The following is a 7,555-nucleotide window of genomic DNA, read 5'->3' on the forward strand; positions in this document are numbered from 1 at the left end:
CTTGACCCATAACTCACTTTTATTCTAGCAGGTTTCTTTACCTTATGAAGCCCCTGATGAGCCAAAATGGCAAGCTGTGAATGAAAGCCTTGCAGTTATAAATTGTTCCACAGAACGAATTAAACATTTAACAAGGAAAAAATGATGCTTGATATTCCTGTAATCACTACAAATATAAGGTCTTCTTATTATAAGGTCCCTAATAATACACAACCATGAAAACAACCAAGTAATAACAAAAGTGGGTATAATTTATCATTTTCAATATTAGCCTAACACTGTTTAAAAAATAAATGTACTAATAACCACAATGTAACTGAAAAATATGGCACTAGTAATACTAATTTATAAATGAAAAAAGTTAAATGTAGTTAAGTAGTTTGCCCTCTAGAAATGAGTTGTAGTTGTGAGGGTGTGTAAAATGGAACATTGTTTAAACCTTTTCCCACTTTGGTTCAGTTCAGGTTAATTTTAGAGATTTAATGTGCAAATATTTAACAAAATCTGAACGGCATGGAAGTATGTTCTGCATTTTTAATACTAAAGTAGCCATCTTCAAGTATGAATTATCAGATGATTTGTTAGAGAGAGAAAGCATAATTTCTGGATTCCCTTAGGGCTTCTGGAGCTGATTTTGAGAAAGGTCTGAATGGCTCATTTCTCTTACACAGTCATGGTCTTCCTAAGCTTCCCCTATTATCTTTTTTTTAAGATTTATTAATTTTTTACTTGAGAGTCAGAGTTACACAAAGAGAGGAGAAGCAGAGAGAGAAAGAGGTCTTCCATCTACTGGTTCACTCCCCAATTGGCCACTATGGCCAGAACTGCACTGATCCGAAGCCAGGAGCCGGGAGCTTCTTCCAGGTCTCCCACATGGGTGCAGGGGCTCAAGGACTTGGGCAAAGTTGTACTACTATCCCAGGCCATAGCAGAGAGCTGGATTGAAAGTGGAGCAGCTGGGACTAGAACAGGCACCCATATGTGATGCCGACGCTTCAGGCCAGGGTATTAACTTGCTGTGCCACAGCACCGGCCCCTACCCTATAATCAATTCCCTGAGGTAGACTTGGTTCTGAACCACCAAAAAGTCCTTCCCAATTTCTTTATATTCATGTAGTTTTCCATTGTATCACTAACTGAACTTGGACATCTGATTCTGAAACACAAATACATGGAGTCTCAAAAACTTGTGGAAAATGGGCATTCTCTTTTAATTATATTTTTCCATAAATCTTTTGAAGCACCCTTGTACAGACATTCTTCTCTACTTAATGGGAATTGGCTTCAAGGACCTACTGCAGATACCAAAATTCATGGATGCTTAAGTCCTTATATAAAATGGTGTAGTATTTTTTTGTAACCTATGTACAACCTCCTACATATTTAATTCCAGATTGCTTCTAATACCTAAGACAGTATAAGAACTATGTAAATAGTTGTTACGTTGTCTAAGGAATACCAACAAAGAAAAATGTGCATATTTGGTATAGATACAGTTGTTCTCCTTGAATATTTTTGATCCACAGTTGCTTGCATCTACATGTGCAGAACCCACTGATACAGACTAAACTCCCAGTTTCTGATATTCATAAGGTTTCTTACTTGTAACAAGTGCCAAATCAATTCTGGTCCTTAATGGTCTGGCAGGTTTTACATTTACAGTATGAATTCAGAAATTCAGGAACTGGTTAGCCTCAGTGCTTTGTCACAATGATAGGTTTTCTTAAAACAAGTATGAGTTTTCTGATGTCAATCAAATTTTCAGCCTTCCTAACTGGAAGAGAGAGAGAGGAAAAAAAAAAAAAGGTGACTGGTACGGACACGGGTTTCTCTCTCTCTGCTCACCTCTCAAGGGCGAGCAAGACAAAGAGCAGGCACCATCTTGGACATACGTCATAAACAGAGCGACCTCAGGTCTGCACCGGCCCTGAGCCTTGCAGAAAAACCTGACTCTGGGTGGGGCGAATTAACAGGAGATTAGGACCTAGTAAATTTGTGGTGCTACTGAACTGAGACTGTGAAAAAAGAGACGGTGTGGGAGAGAACTCACGGAATTCACGTGAGCACTCTCCAGAGATGCTACAATTCCATAACTTTGGCAACCCAGTGGGAGACTGAAGGAGAATTTGAGCCCACTCTGAGGGCCGAACAGATTCCCTGTGTGGTCCTTGGGAAAGAGCTTCTGATCTCTGGCTCCTGTGGGTATATCATTTGCTTGCTAACTACCTCCAACTTCGTTCAGCTGTGCAGAATAACTTCCCTTTTGAATCAAAAAAAAGAAAGAGAGAGAGAGAGGTTTACCACGCCTAACCTGGGAGTGTCACCTTTGGCACACCAAACAGAGCTCTCAGGCCACACCCATCTCAAGCCCTAAGGCTCCATCAAAAACAGATAGTCCACTTAATCTAGAGTCATAGTATAGCAAGAAAAAGCACCACAGTGAAGAAACCAAATATCTCCAATATGCCAAATAACAAACGCAAAAACCAAGGTAATAAAAACAAGGAAGTCACCATGAAGCCCTCAAATGAAAAAGACACCCCAATTCAAGATTATGAGGATGATGACATACAAGAAATGCAAGAAGCAGATCTCAAAAAATTGATAAGAACATTAAGAAGTTCTCAAAAACAAATTCTTGAACTACAGAAATCCTTAATGGACAAGATAGAAAATCTCTCTCGTGAAAATGAAATATTAAGGAGGAATCAAAATGAAACGAAACAACTAGTACAACAGGAAACTGGGATAGTGACTGAAGTGAAGAATTCAATAGATCAAATGAAAAACACAATAGAGAGCCTTACAAACAGAATGGGTGAGGCAGAAGAGAGAATATCGGACTTAGAAGACAGAGAAAAGGAAAGGATACAGTCAGACCAAAGAAAAGAAGAGGAAATTAGAAACCTAAAAAATATTGCCGGGAATCTTCAGGATACTATTAAAAAACCCAACATTCGGGTTCTAGGAGTTCCTGAAGGCATGGAGAGGGAGAAAGGATTAGAAGGCCTTTTTAGTGAGATATTAGCAGAAAATTTTCCAGGTTTAGAGAAGGACAGAGAAATCCTAGTACAGGAAGCTCACAGAACCCCTAATAAACACGACCAAAAGAGATCCTCACCACGACACGTTGTAATTAAACTCTCCACAGTGAAACATAAAGAAAAGATCCTAAAATGTGCAAGAGAGAAACGTCAGATTACTCTCGGAGGATCTCCAATCAGACTCACAGCTGACTTCTCATCAGAAACTCTACAAGCTAGGAGGGAATGGCGAGATATAGTCCAGGTACTAAGAGAGAACAACTGCCAGCCCAGAATATTATATCCTGCAAAGCTATCATTTGTGAATGAAGGTGAAATAAAGACCTTTCATAGCAAACAGAAATTGAAAGAATTTGTTGTCACTCATCCAGCCCTGCAAAAGATGCTTAAAGATGTGTTACACACAGAAACAAAGAAACACGGTCATCAATATGAAAGAAGGTAAAGGAAGGAAACCAAGGAAGGAAAGCTCACAGCAAAAGATCACAGGGAATTCAAAGCATATATTAGAACTTATCTTTGGCAAATGGCAGGGCAAAGTTACCACTTATCATTAGTCACATTGAACGTGAATGGCCTGAACTGTCCAGTTAAAAGACACCAATTGGCTGATTGGGTTAAGGAACAAAACCCATCTATTTGCTGCTTATAAGACACACATCTTTCCAACAAAGATCCATACAGACTGAAAGTGAAAGGCTGGAAAAAGATATACCATGCCAACAGAAATGAAAAAAGAGCGGGCGTAGCCATCTTAATATCAGACACCATAAACTTTACCACAAAAACCATTAAGAGAGACAAAGAGTGACACTACATAATGATTAAGGGATCAATTCAACAGGAAGATATAACAATTATCAATGTATATGCACCTAACTACAGGGCACCGCTTTATCAAAAAGATTTCTTAACGGACTTAAAGGGAGACTTAGACCCCAATACAATAGTACTGGGGGACTTCAATACTCCACTCTCAGAAGTAGACAGATCAATAGGACAGAAGATCAACAAGGATACAGTAGATTTAAACGACACTATAGCCCAAATGGATCTAACAGATATATACAGAACTTTCCATCCTACAGCTAAAGATTTTACATTCTTCTCAGCAGCACATGGAACCTTCTCTAGGATTGACCACATACTAGGCCATAAAGCAAGTCTCAGCAAATTCAAAAGAATTAGAATCATACCATGCAGCTTCTCAGACCATAAAGGAATGAAGTTGGAAATTAGCAACTCAGGAAGCCCTAGAGCATACGCAAACACATGGAGATTGAACAACATGCTCCTGAATGAACAATGGGTCATAGAAGAAACCACAAGAGAAATCAAAAATTTCTGGAAGTAAATGAGGATAACAGCACAACATACCAAAACTTATGGGACGCAGCAAAAGCAGTGTTAAGAGGAAAGTTTATATCAATAGGTGCCTACATCAAGAAATTGGAAAGGCACCAAATAGACGAGCTTTCAATTCACCTCAAGGATCTAGAAAACCTACAGCAAACCAGACCCAAATCTAGTAGGAGAAGAGAAATAATTAAAATCAGAGAAGAAATCAACAGGACTGAATCAAGAAAAACATTACAAAAAAATCAGCCAAACGAGAGGCTGGTTTTTTGAAAAAATAAACAAAATTGACACCCCATTGGCCCAACTAACTAAAAAAAGAAGAGAAAAGACCCAAATCAATAAAATCAGAGATGAAAAAGGAAACGTTAACAACAGACACCACAGAAATAAAAAGAATCATCAGAAATTACTACAAGGACTTGTATGCCAGCAAACAGGGAAACCTATCAGAAATGGATAGATTCCTGGACACATGCAAACTACCTAAATTGAACCAGGAAGACATCGAAAACCTAAACAGACCCATAACTGAGACAGAAATTGAAACAGTAATAAAGGCCCTCCCAACAAAGAAAAGCCCAGGACCAGATGGATTCACTGCTGAATTCTACCAGACATTTAAAGAAGAACTAATTCTTCTCAAACTATTCAGAACACTCAAAAAAGAGGGAATCCTCCCAAATTCTTTCTATGAAGCCAGCATCACCTTAATCCCTAAGCCAGAGAAAGATGCAGCACTGAAAGAAAATTACAGACCAATATCCCTGATGAACATAGATGCAAAAATCCTCAATAAAATTCTGGCCAATAGAATACAACAACACATCAGGAAAATCATCCACCCAGACCAAGTGGGATTCATCCCTGGTATGCAGGGATGGTTCAACATTCGCAAATCAATCAATGTGATTCACCACATTAACAGACTGCAAAAGAAAAACCATATGATTATCTCAATAGATGCCGAGAAAGCATTTGATAAAATACAACACCCATTCATGATGAAAACTCTAAGCAAACTGGTTTGGAAGGAACATTCCTCAATACAATCAAAGCAATCTATGAAAAACCCACAGCCAACATCCTATTGAATGGGGAAAAGTTGGAAGCATTTCCACTGAGATCTGGTACCAGACAGGGATGTCCACTCTCACCACTGCTATTCAATATAGTTCTGGAGGTTCTAGCCAGAGCTATTAGGCAAGATAAAGAAATTAAAGGGATACAAATTGGGAAGGAAGAACTCAAACTATCCCTCTTTGCAGATGACATGATTATTTAGGGGACCCAAAGAACTCTACTAAGAGACTATTGGAACTCATAGAAGAGTTTGGCAAAGTAGCAGGATATAAAATCAATGCACAAAAATCAACAGCCTTTGTATACACAGGCAATGCCACGGCTGAGAAAGAACTGCTAAGATCAATCCCATTCACAATAGCTACAAAAACAATCAAATACCTTGGAATAAACTTAACCAAGGACGTTAAAGATCTCTACGATGAAAATTACAAAACCTTAAAGAAAGAAATAGAAGAGGATACCAAGAAATGGAAAAATCTTCCATGCTCATGGATTGGAAGAATCAATATCATCAAAATGTCCATTCTCCCAAAAGCAATTTATAAATTCAATGCAATCCCAATCAAGATACCGAAGACCTTCTTCTCAGATCTGGAAAAATTGGTGCTGAAACTTATATGGAGGCACAAGAGACCTCGAATAGCTAAAGCAATCTTGTACAACAAAAACAAAGCCGGAGGCATCACAATACCAGATTTCAGGACATACTACAGGGCAGTTGTAATCAAAACAGCATGGTACTGGTACAGAAACAGATGGATAGACCAATGGAACAGAATTGAAACACCAGAAATCAATCCAAACATCTACAGCCAACTCATATTTGATCAAGGATCTAAAACTAATTCCTGGAGCAAGGACAGTCTATTCAATAAATGGTGCTGGGGAAATTGGATTTCCACATGCAGAATCATGAAGCAAGACCCCTACCTTACACCTTACAGAAAAATGCACTAAACATGGATTAAAGACCTAAATCTATGACCTGACACCATCAAGTTACTAGAGAACATTGGAGAAACCCTTCAAGATATTGGCACAGGCAAAGAGTTTCTGGAAAAGACCCGGGAGGCACAGGCAGTCAAAGCCAAAATTAACTATTGGGATTGCATCAAATTGAGAAGTTTCTGTACTGCAAAAGAAACAGTCAGGAGAGTGAAGAGACAACTGACAGAATGGGAAAAAATATTTGCAAACTATGCAACAGATAAAGGGTTAATAACCAGAATCTACAAAGAGATCAAGAAACTCCACAAAAACAAAACCAACAACCCAATTAAGAGATGGGCCAAGGAACTCAATAGACATTTCTCAAAAGAGGAAATCCAAATGGCCAACAGGCACATGAAAAAATGTTCAAGGTCATTAGCAATCAGGGAAATGCAAATCAAAACCACAATGAGGTTCCACCTCACCCCGGTTAGAATGGCTCACATTCAGAAATCTACCAACAGCAGATGCTGGCGAGCATGTGGAGAAAAAGGGACACTAACCCACTGTTGGTGGGAATGCAAACTGGTCAAGCCACTATGGAAGTCAGTCTGGAGATTACTCAGAAACCTGAAGATAACCCTACCATTCAACCCAGCCATCCCACTCCTTGGAATTTACCCAAAGGAATTTAAATTGGCAAACAAAAAAGCTGTCTGCACATTAATGCTTATTGCAGCTCAATTCACAATAGCTAAGACCTGGAACCGACCTAAATGCCCATCAACGGTAGACTGGATAAATAAATTATGGGATATATATTCTTTAGAATACTATACCGCAGTAAGAAACAACGAAATCCAGTCATTTGCAACAAAATGGAGGAATCTGGAACACATCATGCTGAGTGAAGTAAGCCAGTCCCAAAGGGACAAATACCATATGTTCTCCCTGATCAGTGACAACTGACTGAACACCAAAAAGGAAACCTCCTGAAGTGAAATGGACACTATGGGAAATGGTGACTTGATCAGCATAGCCCTGACTGTTAATGAACAACTTAATACATTATCCCTCTTAGTAGTTTTTTTGTCTGTTCTACTTAATATGATGGTTTAATTCTGTAATTAATACACAGT

This window comes from Oryctolagus cuniculus, chromosome 21, assembly GCF_051225735.1.
Source record: "Oryctolagus cuniculus isolate XC-2025 breed Fujian yellow rabbit chromosome 21, ASM5122573v1, whole genome shotgun sequence".
Classification (NCBI taxonomy): Eukaryota; Metazoa; Chordata; class Mammalia; order Lagomorpha; family Leporidae; genus Oryctolagus; species Oryctolagus cuniculus.